Source organism: Pipistrellus hanaki, assembly GCF_964339955.1.
Source record: "Pipistrellus hanaki genome assembly, chromosome: 9".
Lineage (NCBI taxonomy): Eukaryota > Metazoa > Chordata > Mammalia > Chiroptera > Vespertilionidae > Pipistrellus > Pipistrellus hanaki.
In genome coordinates, this window is record NC_140511.1 from 37,367,486 (window position 1) to 37,386,903 (window position 19,418).

Sequence of the window (19,418 nt, forward strand, 5' to 3'; positions counted from 1 at the left end):
TTTCTCATAATATGGATGCAAATAAAATGTTGCCTGAAACTGAGAGGAGTTACTAAATGAAAAGTTACTCTACAGTTCAAGAAATCATGAAGAAAATTTTGGCTAGGCATGGTGTAAGGGCATTCCTGTGTATGTGTGTGTGTGTGTGTATGTGTATGTGTGTGTGTGTGTGTTCATAAGTTGAAATGGTTCTATCTTTCAGAAGATTGTAGCATATGCATTAGCAAAGACTGATTCTCAGTTATATTTTGTCCTAATTGCCCAGCACAATGCATTTTATGATAGGTACTCAATAAGTAGATCATGTATTGAATGGAGCCCCAAGAGAAGTTGACTCACTAGAGATGCAGACATTAATGTCAGACAGACCAGGTGCTCTCTTTCTCACTTTGCACCCAAAGAAGTTTTTCTTGCAAGAAAACCACCCATGTCAATTCCTCTGCAAGAGAGAGATTGTTGGCAGCATTTTCCTCCAAATTGGAGAGCAGAAAAAGGACTGCTCAGCTAGCTGCCACCAACATCTTAGAAAACTTGAATATTTAGGCAATTATGGGTTCCCCAATGTCCTTTCCAAGGAAAAATTTTTTTCAACAGAAGAAAAAAGCCTCATAAAAGCAGCACAGCACAGCAACGTCAGCCCATAATAATTCAGTATACAACAGTTATACATTTGCTCCCTGGAAATTTCTCCTACATTGTCTTTGTGACACCACTATACTCCCCGGACCTGGTGATATTCTCAAGGTCTCTGCACCATCTACTCAGAATCCTGTGATTCAGCATCCTCTCCTTGGTCAAACCTTTGATAGTCATCCTCATCTGATGTCTCTGGGAGCTCTCCACTTCTGATATGGTTAATCAGCTGGCCCATACATATCTGCCATCTTTTTATGACTAGCTCACAGGTACCTGAGCTCTCCACAGGAATGCTTATATTCCCTACCTGAACTTGTTCTCCTATATTTGTTACCTTGGTGAATGGTATATGAAGCAACTTAATACTCAAAAGCACTTTGTAAGTAAATATTATTGCCCTAATTACCTGATAAGGAAACTGAAACTAAAAAAACCTCATGTAGCTAGAAAGTGAAAGATTTGTTCTGCAATCCCAGATCATTCTACTTCAAAAATCATGTCTCCTCTGATAAGCTTTACCGGAAAGAAAAGCATAGGGAAGAAAAAGGGAGGCTGTTGATTGTAAATAGTGAGGCAATTATAAGATATCCAGCTGTTACAATAAGTACCACTCAAATGAACCTAATCTTGCTTCTTTAGACCACTTTCCCTGCTTAGTCAAAATCATGAACTGAATAACTTAGTAGAATTTTTAAAATAGTTGAATTTATTTTCTTTTATTAAATCACATTATGTTATTATTTGAAGATTACATCTGTGAATAATCTCTCCTATAGCCATTGCTGAAACAAAGTCCATATGGACAGGAAATAATTCTGGGATTGTGTGATTCAAATTAATGAAAGCAGAATTGACAAGTTGACTTTGCACTCTGGAATAAATACTGATTTTCGAACTTTTTATGTTGGCCTTGGCACTGTTCTTGGCTCATATGCAAGCACAGATAAAATAGTTGAAAGTGTTAATATTGTTTATAAAGATAAGGTACTAGAAAAATACATAGTACACTCATTATGACTTTTTTGTCATCGCCTAAATCCTGAATGCTATTGTGGGGAGATGTTCTAAAGCAGTGGTTCTCAACCTTTCTAATGCTGCAACCCTTTAATACAGTTCCTCATGTTGTAGGAACATGGTTCCCACAGGTTGAGAACCGCTGCTGTAGAGCCTAAGACCATCGGAAAACACAGATATTTACATTAAAATTCATTAACAGTAGCAAAATTACAGTTATGAAGTAGCAACAAAAATAATTATATGGTTGGGGGTCACCACAATATGAAGAACTGTATTAAAAGGTCCCGGCATTAGAAAGGTTGAGAACCACTGTTCTAGAGCCTGCTTGAAATTGTGTACTTATAGTGAAGGGAAACAATGTTAAAGCATCTGTAGACTTGGTTTGTGTTGAGTTTGTCCACTGTAAAATAATATCACCTTATTAGGATGGTGATTAATTTTTAGGAAACTTTTCTAATGTCCATGCCTACTATAATGATATTCATTTTAAATTACAACTATACCTATTTTTAAAATTTATATTGAGAAAGAGTCCTATGGATTAATTCTCAAAAGTCAAAATTGAGATTTTGTAATTCAGGAAATAATTCTGGGCAATACTTGCTCATCATGATCTATCATAGATAGAATGATGACCATTAAGAAGAGAAAAGATATCAGATTTTTTTTCCCCCACAGACATAACCATAAATGGGATTCCATTGCCAGACAGTTTCCCTTAACTCTGCAGGCTCAAACACAAAATCAATGGTGCTATGGACTAAATGTGCCCTTTGGCCAAATTAATATGTGAAAATTAACCCCCAACATCAGGCTATTGGAGGTGAGCCTTTGCGAGATAATTAGGGTATAAAAGCAGAACTCTCATAAATGAAATTTGCACTCTTATAGAGGTGACTCCTGAGAGGTCCCTTGCTCATTTCTGCCATGTAAAGACATGGTGAAAAGAAGACTGTTTATGAACCAGAAACTGGGCCCTCTCCAGACACCAAATCTGTTGATGCCTTGGTCTTGAAGTTCCCAGCCTCCAGAACTGTGAGAAATAAAATTCTGTTATTGATAAGCTACCCAGTCCATGATATTCTTATTAATGCACCTGAATGTGTTAAAAACAAATAGGAAGTACTTATATTGGATTGAAAAGATAGATTTGGGTTTGAATTACAGTATGAAAACCCTTCCTAACTGGTAACCTTGGGCAAATATAATTATCTCTATTTCTTAGTTTCTATGTTAAAAAAAATAAACGGTATAAATATATCTCAGTGGCAGGATTGTTGAGGCTTAGACACTTGTTGTTGCTATAGTTATGACCCTAGCTCAGTGCTTAATACATGAAGAAACTTAGTCAAGCATACCATTATATTGCTATTTCTTTGTTAGGTTCACATTGAATAAGCTTGAGTAATTACTATATGAAGCAGAAAACATATTAAATGGAAGTTTATCCCATTTAAGTAATCAAAATTAATTTCATTTTATGCAAAGAATTTACATCCACAATGCAGAATTATAACAGAACCAAGATTAGCAAAAACATAAATATGTGAGCATCCAAACAAAGTAAGACTGACATGCCAGTTGGGTACTGGAAATATTGGGGGAACACTTTATGAAGTATGTGATTGTCTAACACTGTGCTATATTCCTGAAACTAATACAAAAACTGTAATAAAAATATATTTTATTTTTTTTAATGCTGGAACAACAGACAATACAGAGAGAGAGAGAGAGAGAGTTCTTTTATTTTGGCTGATCCACAAATAGAAATATTTTTGCCTAGGTTGACAGTTGATGGTGTTAGCAAATTTTTTTCTCCTCTTCTTCCTAGGAACTCAGGCAGACTACATTTTCCAGTGTTCTTGGTGGTTAGATTGGTCATGTGACTGAATATACTTTACAGAATATGAGTGGAAGCAAAATATACCATTTGTAGCCATGATTATGAAACCTTTTCAGCCCTGGCCAGTTTAGATAAGTGGACAAAACATTGGCCCAAAGATTGAGGGACTCCAGGTTTTATTGCAGTCAAGGGAACATACTTCAGTTGCAGGCTCTATCCCCAGCCCAGAACATGTGCTGGAGGCAACCAATATATGTATTTCTCCCACATTGATGTTTCTCTCTTTCTGTCTCTCCCCTTCCCTTCCACTCTCTCTAAAAATCAATGGACAAATATCCTCTGGTGATGATTATAAAACAAACAAACCTTTTTATATGTGCCACTGTGATTTTCATTCTTTTCAACGTGGGCAAGCTAATGGTCCAAAAAGACACCTGGGGAGCTATGAATTGAAAATGGCAGAGCTTCCATACTCTTGGATCATAAATGACTGTGCAGAGATGAGCCTCTTCTCCCAAAACACATTCACACAAACACATTACTATCCTTTACTCTTACTATCATAAATTGAAACGGGTCTTTACTATAACATGAGTAACAAATAGGTCAGTTAAATGACCTATTATATTGAATTAACTCCTGTAGATCTATGTGTCACCATAAAATCTAGCCTGCCCTCATTAATATGATAGGTTAGATGTAATCTGGAGCCTAACATCATAGCAGGCTGAATTGTCTAATTTGGTGTTTTCATTAGGCCCATGTAAAATCTCACACCATATTACTTCACTTTCAAAGTGCAGCCTATTTTGGAATTCTTTCCACAGTGAAGGAGATAGTTTGTCCTAAAGCCTAGAGATAGCTGGACTTTGGTCCCATCCACAGAGAATCAGCAGCCCCTGGACCCATGATTTTTGTGCTAGCATAGAAGTGTGTGCCCTGGTGAAGAGCTATTCTTTAAACCAAGTTCACTTGAAGGTTCTACTTATTAAAAAATCAGATCAAACCAGTGTTCTCAAATTTGACCACTTCTTCCTAGGAAGGGCATATGACATAAGGGTATTGAACTGCAGAAGAGTACTGTGTTTTCCTGAAACAGTATCATTGCATCTAGATTCAATTTTTCATTCCTTGGACACTGTCCAGATATGCACTGCTAACATTGGTTTTCCTTTCTCTGCATTTTTCTGAGCTACCCCTGCTGACAACCTATTTTATCTTGACATATATTTTATTCTTTTTTAGCTTAGCTAATACCAATGAGTCAAGTCTTGTTCTGTCTTGGGAACTATCCATTCTCCTTAGAAGACTATTCATATTTCTGAATCCATCCATTATGTGTTGATTTTATCAAACATTCAGAGCTCTCTGGAGACATTCAGGCATTTTTAAAGAAATGATTCATTTCACATCACCAATATGTAGATAAAATAAAAACAACTGAAAAAATTCTTCCCTCATTCACAGTCTTTTATATAAGTTATTAGCTAAATGATTTGCTTATTGTTTTCTTTTGTTAGATAATATGTTGTTAAAAAAAAAAAAGCCAGCTCAATATAGGTCAAATATTTGCACAAAAAACTACTGGGGACATGCAAAATGCATCAATTTGTTTCAACTCTCTCAACTATAAAATGAGAAAATAAATAACATAGGGTTCTGGTGCCTGCTAAATGTGCTAATTCCCTGTCTTCTCGGTCCAACAGAGGATGGGCAGATTTGATTTCCTTTCCCTGTAGTATCTTACATTCTATAATGTAGATTCTTACATTAACTTGCAAAGCATTTCTAGAGATTTATCAGATATTATATGTGATATCTGATTAAATGACCTGTTAAAATTGGGGCATCATTGGCTTTTGATAAATTATATAGAAGCAGACCCAGTATGAGAACAACAGGTAGTATTGAACTTACCAGAATTCTCAGAATGTGATTGACGTGGCTATCACATATCTGTGACTAAAGAACCATGATACATTATCTCCAGGTCAAGTCCACAATGCAAACAAAAATAATTACTTTCTTATTTACTGTATTGAATATTAGAGTGCCTCAGTTCTTCTTGAATAATTGAAGGATGGCTAAGGAGGGGGAAGTATTTGGAAGTATTCATTGAATCTAACAAGGAGCTGAAATCACAATCAGCAAAACAGAAACTGTTAATGGATTATGAAAATGGGTGTGTGCTTAATCTAATTTATTATCAGATAATCTAATCAACCAGGCTCCTCCCTGATCCACTTTAGCCGTTCTGCTGTTTTAGACTTTGGCAGTTAATGTTTTTCTTTGTTTGTTTGTTTTTAGTTAACATTTGTTTTTCATCAGTGTTTGTGGTTTTTCTAATGTTTTATCTCTTGCTTATCAAAATTATCATTTACTAATCTGTATATAATTTTAATATTCACCATGTGGTCTCACTGAAGCCTTAGGAGATGCTATCACAAATACATTGTCAGTCAAACAGTTTTATTTCCTATGGCATCTAATGTATCTTCTATTCCAAAGCTTTAAGAACAATAGAAAAAAAAGCAACTTATTTTTATAGGAGTCAGTCAATACCTGGACCCTATTATATTTTTTAATGTGAGATCAATTTATCAACTGAGTGTTATAGATACATTTTGAATGCCCTTGCTCAGACTTCAGAGCCCTCATTGAATTAAGAACTGCTCTGCAGTATCTCACTGACTGATAGTTTACTTTATCATTTTTAAATCTAAAAGACTCAAATCACTATATGAAAAATTAAAAATATATAGTTTTAATTTTCTGCATTAAAAAACAGAAGAGGAATATGAGAAGGAGGAGGAAGAAAAGAGGATGAGAGGAGGAGAAGGAAAGAGAGAGGGAAGATTTGAGCTTTCTAGACAGAAAAGTTGCTAAGACCAATGCTGAATTGTTATCTCCCTCCTTTTCACCAAAGGAAGGGCTCCCAATATGTCCTCCTTAAGGCTTGTGAGTTCCTTCATTACTGGAAATGTCGGGTATGAAGAGTCAATATTTTCTTAGGCAAAGAAGAAAAAGAGAATAGAAAGACAGAGTCCTAGTATTGTCTCTCTACATGGACTGTTCCAACAAACTGCGACTGTAGAGTTTTTCCTTGTCATCATCTAGGACAGTGGTCAGCAAACTCATTGGTCAACAGAGCCAAATATCAACAGTACAACAATTGAAATTTCTTTTGAGAGCCAAATTTTTAAAACTTAAACTTCTTCTAACACCACTTATTCAAAATAAACTCGCCCAGGCAGGGGTATTTTGTGTAAATGCCATACTCAAGGGGCCAAAGAGCTGCATGTGGCTCCAGAGCCGCAGTTTGCCAACCACGGATCTAGGGTAAAATAAGGTGGAAATCTCTCTGTCAATCAATGAGTTTATCATCCATCTATTCTGTCATCACAAATTTATGGAGAATCAACTGTATGCCAAGCATTATGGATAATGGGGATACAGAGATATAGAAAATATAGTCCCTCCTTTCAAGCCCACCAGTATATAGATTGTGAACAGATTTAACTTTCAGAAAAATACTCTCACATCCGTAATAGTCAGGAGAAATATAGATGGTAGGCAGGAGAGCAGTTGATGAATCTATACATTAGTACAGATATGGAACAAAGATGTTCTGTACTACAATCGTTTGTGGTATTTGGAAGAAAATACACAGTGAGCTGGTTGGTTTGCAATCTTCCTTGTATAGGTAGAAGTGAAAACTGTGAGAGAAGATGATATTTTCCTTAGTTATAAAGGCAAGAGTTTAAGATGCTTTATAATTTTGCAGAAAGAAGGTTCTAATAAACGAGTATACCTTGCTACATGTTGGGCATCCATGACATAAATCGTGTCTCCAGCTGTTCCTTAGTGCCGGTGCTTTATCAAACCCACCTGCTTCCCCTTCCAAAGGTCCAAGAGGAAGGAGACCTAATACATCATGTAACTACTCACTTAAACAAAACAAGTTTCATGGAAAAAATTTATGAGGGTTTAGGTTATGTTAAAATGTTTCTTATAGGGCCACCTTAGAGATAATTTATACAAACTATAAAGTTTAGGGAAGTAACATTTTAAAAATGTCTATTGGCAAAGGCTACTTAAAGGCTTGTGTTTTCAGTGATATGTAACACCTGTTTGGAACTCTATTATGCTATGAATTCAGGTTTTAAGCAACTATTTTATTCTAATTATAAAGATACTTTTTTAGCCTGGCCAGTGTGGCTCAGTGGTTGAGCATCGATCCATGCACCTCAAGGTCACTGGTTCCCTTCCCTGTCAGCCAATTGATGTTTCTCTCTCTCTCTCTCTCTCTCTCTCTCTCTCTCTATATATATATATATATATATATATATATATATATATATATATATACTCAATTAAAACATTTTTAAAAAAGCTATGTGTTTTAAAAAAAACTTTCACCTGGAGAATGAGTTAAGTAAAATAGGGTATCAAATAGGAACAGGGGGTTCAGTTGGATCCCAGCAGCAGCTGCAGTGGCTCTGGTCTTTCCAGGCGCTTCTTGCTATCTCCTTTAGTTTCCAGAAACATGGCCTCCAGTGTGGCTGTCTCTGATGGAGTCATCAAAATGTTCAATGACATGAAGGTGTCTAAGTCCTTGACATCAGAGGAGATGAAGAAACATTAGAAAAGCAGTGCTCTTCTGCCTGAGTGAAGACAAGAAGAACATCATTCTGGAAGAGGGCTAGGAGATCCTGGTAGGTAATGTGGGCCAGACAATAGACAGTCCCTACGCCACCATCATCAAGAAGCTGCTGGACAGAGACAGCCGCTACGCCCTGTATGACACAACCTATGAGAATAGGGAGAGCAAGAAGGAGGACCTGGTGTTATCTTCTGGGCCCCTGAGTTTGCACCGCTTAAGAGGAAAGTGATCTATGCCAGCTCCAAGGATGCCACCAAGAAGAAGGTTACAGGGATCAAGCAGGAATTACAAGCAGAGTGCTATGAAAAGGTCAAGGACGGCTGTCCTCTGGCAGAGAAGCTGGGGAGCAGTGCTGTCATTTCCCTGGAGGCAAGCCTTTGTGAGCTCCTTCTAGCCCTCTGCCTGGAGTATCTGGCAGCCCCAGGCCTGCCTATCAGGGGTTGCAGGCTGCCCCTCTTCTGCCAGACCATAGAGACTGGGAAGATCCCAGCAGAGGGAGGGCAATCTCTTCACCCACATGCCAAACAGCCCCCCTCCCCCTGGACCTTTCTCCTCACTCCACCCCTTATGGTTCTGGCCTTCCCAAACTGCTTTTGGTCTTCTGATTCTTTAGGATTGAAACAGACCACATGTCCCATCCTGCCTGTCCCCCGAACCCTCAGTACCCCAGTTATGGAGAGGGGCTGTATTTTTTTAATGACACCCCTACTTGCAACATGTTTCTCCCCTTTTCCATGCTGCCAATGTCTAATAGCAATATGATTCTGTGCTTGTCTGTTTAGTTATGTGTATAAATGGAATGTTATGAAGATAACACCTCCCCACTCTGCCTGGTTCCCCTTTTTTTTTCCACCTGGTCACAGCCACTAATGGAAGCAAGACCAGTAAGGGACTCTTAATAAAAATAAATAAATAAATAAATAAATAAATAAATAAAGGAAGAAAAACAACAATAAAAAGCCTCGCTTAAAAAATAAAAATAAAAAAAGTCAGGGATATTGGCATTTATTTTCTCTTTCTTTTATTTTTAAGTGAATGCATTGGACTGCAATTTACTCTGGTGGTGGAAGAGAAGGAGGGGATGGTACATGGCACAGGAGAGGATGAAGGGTACACTGAGGAGCATTCAAAGCCACTAATGTTTCTTTGCCTTAAAATTTGGTCTGTTTCTGTTCTGGTTTTTATAGCAACTGCTGCTTGATCTTAGTAAAGTTACCTTGCTTCTCTCATTTATCTAAACCACCCTCCACTTTTATCTGTTAGAATCAAGGGTTGGAATGAAATGTCCCCTTCCAGTTTTATGCAATATATTTTTAATATATCATATTTTCTTTGAGGCATATATAAAGTATTTCAGAAAGTTGCTTTAGAAAGAACTCTGATGAAAAAAAATCCTTAATAACCTTCTTAATTTCTAACATTTTTCAAAGCACAAAGAGTACTTCCCTACCTAAAACTGAATTGCATGTTTGTTTTTTTATACTAGTAATGATAATACTATTAATCCCAAGTGGTAGTGATGTTTACAATATCCATCCTATTTGCATTTATTTTCAAATTCATTGAACATATGCCTAATTATTATAATTGCTGGATGGTGTTTTTCTAAAGCCAGAGTATATAAATATTTATTAACAAGTCCCTACTTAATTTTTTCCACTGGTCATTAATTCTAATTCTAGTTAAATTAAAACAAACCTACAGACTGTAGTATTTCTAATTCTTATTGATTCCTAATATTATCTTTTTTTTTTTTTTTAGATTTGGCTTTTAAGAGCATTATGAATCATACTGTGGCATTAGAAAGTACTATAGACCCCTCTAAGAGTTCTTTCATTTCTTTCTGTTCTCTGTTGACTTCATGCTTATTATTTACTGGAGGCCTGCTACATAAGTCATGCACTGGTGGAGTCCCTTGGCCTGGCTTGCAATCTGGGACTCCTCTTAGGATGTTGGAGAGCACGTTTTGGCCAAATCCCTGCAGGCCAGGTCGAGGGACCCCACTGGTGCTCAAATCCATGCATCAGGCCTCTAGTATGTATATAAGATCTTTAGTTAATCTCTTTCCACCCTCCCCTTCCCACATTCCCTCTGAGATTCATCAGTCTGTTCCATGTTTCTGTGCCTGTGGTTTATGCTCCTGCATTGAGCATCTGCCCCCTGGTGGCCAGTGCATGTCATAGCTACCAGATGGTCAGTTGATCTGATGGTCATTTAGGCTTTTATATATATAGACTGGAGGCCCAATGCATGAAAATCCATGCAAGAGTAGGCTTTACTCCAACTGCCAGAACAAGCTTCCCTCTGGCTCCTGGGACCCGGACTTTCCTCCTCTGGTTGGACAACCAGGACCTGGGCTTCCCTCCTCCAGCCACCCGCAGGTACCTGGGAGCTGGGCTGGCTTCCCTCTGGCCCCAGATGCATCACGAAGGATGTCCAGAATATGTCCAGTCTAATTAGCATATTACCCTTTTATTATTATAGATGGCAGGATGGAAGGTTCACAGTGAGGTTCTTGATTGTAATATATGAAAATCTAAGTGCTCTTAAAATCCTTTGGAATTATGTCTGTCATATCAAAGGAAAAGTACTTGAGAACACTTGATGATAGTTATAAATAAGCACCAACATTCATTTGCCTCCTAAGGATTTTACTTCAAATTTTGTTTCTGCTTTTTTTTTTTTTTGTAATTGATCTTTAGAGTGAGAATAAGTGAGAGTGAAAGAGAGAGAGAAACATGGATGAAACATCATCAATAGGCTGCCTTTTGCATGTCCCCCACCAGGAGGGGACCAAGCCCCCTGGGAACTGAATCAGCCACCTCTTGATTCATGGGTCAACTCTCAAACCCGTGAACAACACCAGCCAGGTGTGTTCTGCTTTTAATTCCAGAAGATAACTACTGAATCAGGATAGTAGATGAAGTGGGAGGAACTCAGTGTGTGGGGAGCGGGGAGGAAAGAAAATGGAAAGAGAAAATATAACTTGTGATTGGCATTATAACTAGCAAAACAGGTACACATTTGAAGACTATGGGTTGGATGTTGAGAAAAATTGATCATTTTCTTTTCCCAAGAGCCCTTGCAACTGAGTAATAAATGAATCATTGCTGGTGGGTGGAAGGAATGTTCTCATATATATTTTACTGAGAGCATTCTGTCTTTTTTAAAGAGCATATATTGGTGAGGAGGGAGAAAGAGTCAGTCTTAATCCTAGGAAAAGTCAGACCAAATAAGAAATAAAATTAAGTTGAAAAAATAGTAACTGTCTCTTGGACTGCAGTACTTTCCTGTTTTTCAAATGTAGCTTTTACTTGGAGTTAATGGAATTTATTCATGCTCTCCGGTCTGAAAATACTTCCACATGAGCTGAAACTCTCAGTGGTACTGAACTGCATCAGCTTTTTAGTCTGAATTCATTCACTACTTAAGTATTTCTAGCAACAGGTTTTCTGGACATATTTATAGGAGTTGCATACCCATGGGATATTTTGTAAGAAATTCTTATTCGGAATTCCTATTCTATTTTGGTACCTAATACTCTGTGGTTACTTATTTGCTTGTGGTTAGGTGTTGTTCCTGTGTCTCTGAGACTCACCCCAGTTCCTGGCTCATAAGAGCAACTCAATAATAGTCAGTACTATTTTTGTGCAATGTAAGCATGTCTAGGTTTCTACTCCTTCCTACCATAGATGGAATAAATTCATTTTGTTAGTATTGGTGACCAAAAATCTATAAGATACATATTTTTTTTTTCTCATGAAAGTTAAATAAAAACACAAAAACATACTAAATACCTACTATTTGTTAGATTCTGCCAGGGGTTATCCAATGAATAATTAATTTAAATCCTCATAGAAACTTTGAAACAGTGGTATTATCACCCTATTTTACAAATGAGAACAGATAAGGCTCAAAAACACGGGTTAACTGTTCTTGGTCTTTAAATTTATCAATGCAAAAACAAGATAAGAATCACATGATCTTTTCAGACTAGGATGAAACACAGCTATAGAAACAATCTGGAGTGTGTGAGTGTGTGTGTATGGGGGTGTATGACAGCTTTCCTTTGTGAAGGTCCTTTAAGTGATTTTCTTGCATTGGGAGCCAGTTACCCAGTGAATCCCATTATAAATACTAATCCACTGTGCTAGAATAGAAAAGTGACCTTGGTGATGTCTTTCTGAGTAGTCTTTGAAGTCATCTCCCAATGTTGAACTTCTGTAATATCAGGGAGAAATTGATCAGATGCTAACAGTAGTGTAGACATTTTTATTTAAAAACATAAAATAAATAAAATAATAAAAAGCCTTACCTCCCAGTTAGACTGTAGAGCATGCTGACATTTCCGAGAGAAATAATCTTGTTCATCTTTTTCATCCCCATCACCATAATCTCAAAATTCTTGTTATTATTTCCTTTAATTGTTTACCTAATTGTAACCTCCCTCGATCCCACACAGATCTTTCTGTGCCTATATTTTGTTTAAGACCTGCAAGTTCCCATAGGCTACCAGACAAGCCTCCCATAACCCTGGCCTTCAATTTAAGATGGAGAGTGTGCTCAATCCTATAACAACATCCTCTGCTCTCATGTCTATGGCTAGGGTGTGGCTACTTCCTACTACACACGTCCTAAACTCCAACCAAAGATTCCTCCTTACTCAAAACATCTGGCTCACCCACTTCAGTTGTTTTATTTATGTGACTAACTCAATCTAGAATGTATTCTATTCCCTCCTCAAATTGGAAAAATGCCTACATAGCCCTCAAATCCAATCTTAAATATAACTTTTTTCATTATTCCCTCTCTAGCACTTTCATAGAATTGTGTGTTTTTTTTAATCTTTATTGTTGAAGGTATTACTTAAGCCTCCCCTATTGACCCCTTTTAGCCCACCCCTGCCTACTGCCCCAGGCCTTCACCACCATCTTGTTGGTGTCCATGGGTTATTCATATATGCATCCAAATTCTTTTGTTGATTTCTTCCTACCACTACCTACCCACCCTCAACACTTAGTACAACTTTTCATTGTATCAGTTTGCCTATTGTTCATCTTTCTTCTCCTCGTTTAAGTCATAGCTCATGGATCATCTCCTTCAAAGGGTCTTTTCTATCTGGACAAATAGGTGTGTATATGTGTGTGTATGTGTGTTGGGGTCTGGGAGTGGTGTTCTCTGTTCTCCTATAGATTCTGCAATTTATTCTACAATAACATCTTGTGCAGTCCTAAGAGTATATCATTTACTGTCCACCAAACCGGTATATTTTCCTTATGAAGAGGTTTGTGTCCTAACTCTAATATAGTTCCTAGTGAAAGATAACTAGATAATGAATATATCATATATCACTAAGGTCTGAGCCTTCACAATGTGCTTTATCTTATAGGGACATTTACAGGCTATCTCAAATTCACCTCTTTTGGGTATCTTGTCTCTACTCAGTGCTTCCTGCAGAACTTAGCCAAAGGTTTGGATACAGTTGTTGGCTGACAATATTTGCGATGGAAATAAATCCAATGAGCTATAATAAAATGAGTCAATTTTTAAGACAACTAAATGGATTGCAGTAGAACCATTTTATGCCATGTTTCTTAATGATTTTTCATTTTACAAATAGTAATAAAAGTCTCTCAGAGGTTGAGTATTTCTTCAAAAGAGTGTCATAAACAAGGCTTAAGAAATCTTTAGTCCCCTCACAACACACAATTCAACACAAACATTCATGGAAGGCAAATGCCATTATCTGTAATCAAGTATAATTTTAAAGAATTAGAGGATGCTTAACCTAAAATAACAAAAATAAATAATTTATCAATACAGAAGCTATTTTTTTTTCTTTTCCAGAGCATCACCCACTGCTTTACTAAGTTTTATCATGACTAGCATTTCATTTACATAAGTAATTGCTGTAATATTCCTCTAAAGTCACAAGTATTCACACTGGTTTTCTGCCTCATTGTTAGCAGAGTGCTTTCATGTGTATCTAGTCTTTGGAGGGCAGTGAGAGCTTATTCTAGTTCTATTTCACAGAGGAGGAAAATGAGTCTGAGGCCAAGTTATTCCAGAAAATCACCATGAATTTATCATAACAATTAAAGGGCAAAGCTAGAATGGATTGATGCCTTTAAGTTATTTTGTTGAACTCATAATACATTTTTCCAATAAGTAATTGTCCACTTGTTTCTTCTGTACTAATGGGAGCATGGATACACAGTTCTGAGATCTGTATCCAATCTTTCTCTCTACTTGAGGTGCTTAATATATCCTTTTACTATCATTGGCTTTTCCCCCAATAGAATCATTGGCATATGGGAACAGTTATTTTTTTTATTTTATTGTTTTCTAACAACACTGTTTTGTTATCTGATCAAAAATTGTTCAACTTATAATTATTATCTTTAGATTGTATTTATTTTGGAAATATTTGGCTAAAAAATTGCTAACAAAATTCACATGCAGAAATGAAAATGCAGGCTATCCTTTCAGGAAGTAAGTGGATTCCTTGATGGCAAATTGATTTTATTTTATCTCTCATCATTTTATTCCTGTTGCATTGTGGGAAAAATTATGAGGCTGTGTCTAGTTTTGATAAGAAAATAATGCCATCAACTTATAATGTCTGAGATGAGAAAAGGAGGGAAAATAGCTATACATATGTCAGAAATGGATGGAGTAAAGGGTAATATTTGCTTGGATTTGTTTAGTGATTTTGTTTTGTTTTATTTTTCACAATTAAAATATATTGTATTTTCAGATGTTATAAAGAACATGTACTCATTTAACAAATTTAAAACAATAAAGGCCATATTTAGGAATAAAGCAGAAAGACTTTTCTTTACTATGCTTTACAGTGAGATACTTACATTTAATGCTTTAGGGACCATCCTTATGTAGTGCACTTTATCTATAACTAGAGGCACAGCGCATAAATTCATGGGGTTCCTAGGCCTGGCCAGTGATCAGGGCTGATTGGGACATGCAGGCTAGGGGGAGGGATTGGGGGAGGAAAGGCAGGAGGTTTGCTGCCATCCCTAATGAAAGAGCCATTCCTCAGCCTCTCTGGGAAAGGAGACCTGTCCACTGCCACACATTCCTGGTTCCCCGTCTCTGCCCAAGTTCTAAAGGCCCCAGTGGGGTCAGGAGAGAAGGTGACGGTCACCAGACTGAGCACGGAAGGAACGAATGCCAGACGTCAATGCTGCCGTTGGTCCTCCACCACTGTGGGGTTCCCCACCTCATCCCTCCTCCTTCCCTTGCCACTGTGCCCCCACCTCAGTAAGTGGGCAGTGGGCCATCAGGTCCTGCTGGCCAGGAGGAGGGAAAGGGGGAAGGACTGCAGGAGGTTGGCTGGTAGGGGTGTAGGGGGAGTAGTGGGCTGGCCATAGGACATTGGCTGTGGGAGTGCACTGACTACCAGGAGGCAGCTCTTGCTTTGAGTATCTGCCCACTGGTGGTCAGTGCACCTCATATCGACTGGTTGTTCTGGTCATTCTGGTTGTTCAGTCTTAATGGTTATATATATATATATATTAGAATATACACTTGAAATTATACAATTTAAATTTAAAAAAATATCACACACATATTTATCTTGGATATAGTCATGTTTATTATTAAAATATCTTTGTATGCTTATTGGTTTATTTTCTGATGCATTGCCAGCCTTTCTTCTTATTCCACTACTCCAATACAAAAGGCCTTGTGTAAGCCATGTTGATGCTATTTATCCATGCTGATGCAATCATATAAGGTGGGGCAAAAGTAGGTTTACAGTCATGAATATGCATACATAGTTTGTTTTTATATTATTATTTATTAATTATTATATCATTTTCAATATGAACAACTGTAAGCCTACTTCTGCCCCACTCTGAATACCACACTTACATAACTTATACATATATGTGGGTGTTTTTTTGTGATTATATGTTTTAAATGTGGTTGTCTTTTACATCCCAATAGCTTGCTTTTTTTCTTACTAGTAATTTAACAAAATAGTCTGTCAATTCTTCCAAGTAAACTACACCCACTACTTTCTTTAAATTATTTCCAATAGTTTATACAGTACTATGATACCTAGTTTGTTATTCATCTTCTATAAGGCACTGGGTAATTATACCACATATTATTTTTTGGTTTTTGTTTTTATAACATGTAGACTACAGTTGAGAGAGATTAAGAGAATTATTCAGGTAAGACAAGCACTAAATGATAAGGACAAAACTTTCACCTAGATCTTTCTGTCCAAGACCCAATGCCTCTTCCACTCTGTAGCAAAGGCCACAGTTAAATACCCAAGGAAGCCCAAGGGAGAGGCTCTTCCCTGTGAACTTCATAATTCACTCATTCAAGGCCATTGTCATGAAAACCGCCTTTTAAAGCGTTATTATACTCATTTTCCAGAATATGGATTTGAGATAAACGTTTTTAGAACATGCCTAACCCCCAAGTTCCTACTTAGATAGAGGTAAGAACCAAGCCCAGTGAGTGGCAAATGACAAATCCTATAACTCTATATTATTACAATAATATATTAAACTTGGCTCTGAACATTATATAACCTTTCTTGTTAGTTACCTTAAAATATTTTTAAATACACTTTTGAGGACAGTGCTTTTATTCTGTGATTATTTGTTGTTTATTACTAAATGGAGATTGGGAGGACAAATGCAAGAGAGATGGGGAAGATTTTCTCTGGCTGATTGGCACTTAGTGCCAGAAGAGCAATTATGAGATGAGAGACTACTATCCACTGTCACGCTGTACCTGTACTGAATAAAAGAATAAATATCTTGGGTCTAGAATTCACTGTACTGTGTCTGAAAAAAATTATATCTTAATCTGTTGCCTCCCAATGATGAAGGCAAGGCTGAGTGGGACTATGGCAAAATCTTTATGCCACTGCAATAATGCCTTTTTTTTTTTTTACAATATATAAATAATGAAAAACAATACACATATGTTTTATATAATCCTGTCATGCACAGCGCAATGGGATTTCCTCAGACAAATGGTAATCCTATGTTAATTTTTCAATGTTAAGATGTGTGTGTGTGTGTGTGTGTGTGTGTGTGTGTCTAATACTGATAGGCATTTCTATGTGCATTGGTTGCTTGGCATTTGGATTTGTGTGAGATTTACAAAACCCTAATAAATTAATAAATGGTAAGAGGTAAAATAAATAAAGTACTTTGGCAAGGAAAAAAAACGTTCTGAACATCAGGATATAGATAATATAGACATATGTCACTATAGATTGTGTGCATTCCTTTTGACTAGCTGATTTAAGGAGTCATATGATATTTTAAAAACTATAAATAGCATGAATTGTACTCTATTGTATTTACTATTTATTATGAAGAGAATAATCTACTCTGTAAAGAATAGAACATTAGAACAAACTGTCCAGGTCTATGAAATAAAATTGAAGCCAAGAATAAGCAACTGTTTTAGCCATTTTGACCATATAAGTAGGTCAGTAATGTGGTTTTTCAATTTATTATTCTATCATCTCTCTATCTATCTAAATATGCAAATTCATGTCAACAGAAAGATTGAAGGTATTATGTATATATGCATGTACTATTTAAAACAATGATTACTCTGTTACTTTCTATATTTAGGCATTAAACTTGATGTTGTCACCTGCATTATCACATTTGATGACCATGTGATCTGTATGGACATTAATACTAATTCTGTCTTATTTAAAGACTCGTCCTCTGCATTACAACTTAGGCTGTTGTTCTAAAAACCTTCATTACTATGTAACTGACTGCGGAGGTGAAATTTTTATGAATTATTCTAAACAATGGTGGGTCAGCCCTTTTAAGATGAAAATGTGCTATTAGTTGCAATTGATACCATTAGTAGTAGGCTAGATGTTTTATACAGCTCCAAATTAGTAGAAAAAATTGTAACATGAACCTCACATGCCACTATGTAGAAATAAATTATAAACAATTTTGCACAGGTCTCCACAGAAGCTGAAATAAATTGAATAATTTCAGGAAATGGAGTGGTTCAAGAGTGTACTCAGGACCTTAAAATATTTTCTTTAATATACTTTATTTTAAAAAGTATCCAAAATCCAAGGATTAAACATATATTGCTCTACATTTTCCATTAGACTTAAGTAATAAGGCTAATTTAAAAGGTTCCATTTATTGAACACTTAAAATGTGTTAAATATTATTACAGTAGACACATGAGATATGTTATTTTAAAAATCCTCACACACTCACTGCTCAATGTGGTGTGCATTATTATCATCTTATAAACTCAGAGACTGATGTTCAGAAAAGTTAAGTACTTTCTCCAAGGAAACAAACTAGTAAATGGCATAGCCTAGATCAGATCTCATGTTTTTTAAAATCCAAACACATTTAGCCTGGATCAGATCTCATGTTTTTTAAAATCCAAACACTTTTGTATACTACAAGCTTTGCAATACCTTCCTTTACTATACCAAAACTTTAACTCAACAAAGACAGACCAAAATAAACAATCAAAGACATTTCTCTCCCATAATGTGTGTGTGTGTGTGTGTGTGTGTGTGTGTGTGTGTGTGTGTGTAATGGAAGAGATGGGCTGGAGTTTACATCAGTTACCTTAATGGTCATATAAATCCTACATTTAAAAACGATCAGATAGTCAATACTCTCATGCTATTTTTTCAGAATGTGATTGAAGCCTGTCATAATCCCATAAAGAGAAATAAAACCCACTTCTTAGATGAACAATCCAAAGCCAAATTTATTCCTCACTAATACACAAACTCAGATGTAGGAACAGAATGGAGGTCTTGGGTCCCTTAAACTAATATTTTGATACTTCACAGCAATACATTTTACTAGGTGTACTGGTTAATAATGATGGGTTTTGTAATCAAAACCTGATGATTTCAAGAGAAACATAAGAAGTGCATTATTCAAAGTAATGTCCATCACTAGCTACATATTTTCCCCATCTTTCAGGTAATTTGTGGATACCGTCCCAATAGAACTTTTCTTGTTTTGAGGCAAACCATTCAGAGATCCAGTTTTCCACTTCTTTGTACATTCTGAAGTGCTGCTGGGAAAGTGCATGTGTCATCGATCCGAAGGACCAAGGTCTGGTGAATACAGCAGGTGGGTTAATACTTCCCAGGCAAAATCTTTTAATATTTCTTCCACTGGTTTTGAAGTGTGTGATGGTGTGTTATCATGAAGCACAAATTACTTTGCCATGCCTTCCGGTAATTTTGGTAGTTTTACA

At 36.6% G+C, this 19,418-nt stretch overlaps 1 pseudogene across 1 annotated transcript; it reads left to right on the top strand.

Moving 5' to 3' along the window:
* Nucleotides 1-7,976: 7,976 nt before the first annotated feature.
* Nucleotides 7,977-9,944, top strand: LOC311627644 (cofilin-1-like; annotated as a pseudogene). Its single transcript has 2 exons — nt 7,977-8,528; nt 9,921-9,944. The product of its transcript is annotated as a cofilin-1-like (transcript).
* The last annotated feature ends 9,474 nt before the right edge of the window (nt 9,945-19,418 follow it).